Here is a 1,544-nt window from a genome sequence, read left to right as displayed (position 1 = left end):
TGTCAGCAGAGAAAGAGGGGAGCAATGTATGCCAGATGTGTCAGCAGAGAAAGAGGGGAGCAATGTATGCCAGATTGGAAAAGGTGGAGAACGGAAGTGAGGGTGGTGGGGGAGGGGAGGGGGCAGACAGCGTGAACGTTGAGTGTAATTCTAAAATTGGAAAAACGGGGATCACGGGTCGGTATTTGGCCCAGCAGTGTGTGGGGGACATGTGTGTGAGGGTTGGCCCACCGGTGTGTGGGGGACATGTGTGTGAGGGTTGGCCCACCGGTGTGTGGGGGACATGTGTGTGAGAGTTGGCCCACCGGTGTGTGGGGGACATGTGTGTGAGGGTTGGCCCACCAGTGTGTGGGGGACATGTGTGTGAGAGTTGGCCCAGCAGTGTGTGGGGGACATGTGTGTGAGAGTTGGCCCACCAGTGTGTGGGGGACATGTGTGTGAGGGTTGGCCCACCAGTGTGTGGGGGACATGTGTGTGAGGGTTGGCCCACCGGTGTGTGGGGGACATGTGTGTGGGGGTTGGCCCACCAGTGAGTGGGGAACTTTTGGGTGAGAGCCTACGCTCCACAAACACGCCTACAGGTTGTCCTTGGGTCAAACTGTGTTTTCCCTAACGGTCTAGATCTAGATTGTAGAGTGTAGTTGATGTTTCAGTCCGTGGATGTCTCCCGACCTTCTACACTCACCCCAGGCGCTCCGCTCTCTCATGGCCAGTATTGGAGGGGGGGGGGGGGGAGGTAACCGTGACGCCACGTGCGAAAGACGGCGGTGAGTTGATTGTCATGAAGGGAGGCCCCAACTAGACTCCTATCATTTTGAATTGGGAGGTTTGTTTACAGCCTCAATTTCCTGGTGCTGTATAACAATAGTTCCTTGGAGGCCTGAGCTGTAGAAATAAACAGTGTATTAATAAATCAATCTGGATCACATGGCGTAGGTCAATACAAACATAAAGATATAACCTGGATACACACTTACATGCTCGAATATACACGCAAAGAATGTTCTATCGAAGTTACAAAACACACAACATTACACAAAAATGGACAATTTAACAAACGTACCACTTAGACTGGTCGTTGTCGTCACTGTGAAGCGCCATGTTTTCCAGCAAGTCTTTCTCAAAGTAGTCAAAGACACCCACCAACCACCCTGACACCAAAGACGGTATACATAGTGGAGAATCTTTGCCTACACCGTGCCACCGACACACGATTCCTGCTATTTTTAGCCTGCACTCACATAATATGTATACACAAACCACTCAGCCATTTCCAGCAAAGATGTTGACTGACGCGTGACGGACTTTGTGTGTGTGTGGAGTATCTCCCTTATTGAACTTTGAACTTCGTTTCTGAAGGAATTCTTTGACCTACATATTAGTCAGTGCCAACTTTGTCAGTACATCGGTAAATAACGTCTTTGGAGAGACGATTTAAAACTGTTGGAATAATTACTTCTGTGAAAATGTCGCTTTCTGCGTTTTGTTGCTTCCGTGCACGCACAAACGTTTGTGAGTATTTGTGTGTGTGTGTGTGTGTGTGT

Source organism: Aplysia californica, unplaced genomic scaffold (genome assembly GCF_000002075.1).
Source record: "Aplysia californica isolate F4 #8 unplaced genomic scaffold, AplCal3.0 scaffold01041, whole genome shotgun sequence".
NCBI classification, from domain to species: Eukaryota; Metazoa; Mollusca; class Gastropoda; order Aplysiida; family Aplysiidae; genus Aplysia; species Aplysia californica.
The sequence above is the reverse complement of the archived record's forward strand: the minus strand, read 5'-3'. Positions refer to the sequence as shown.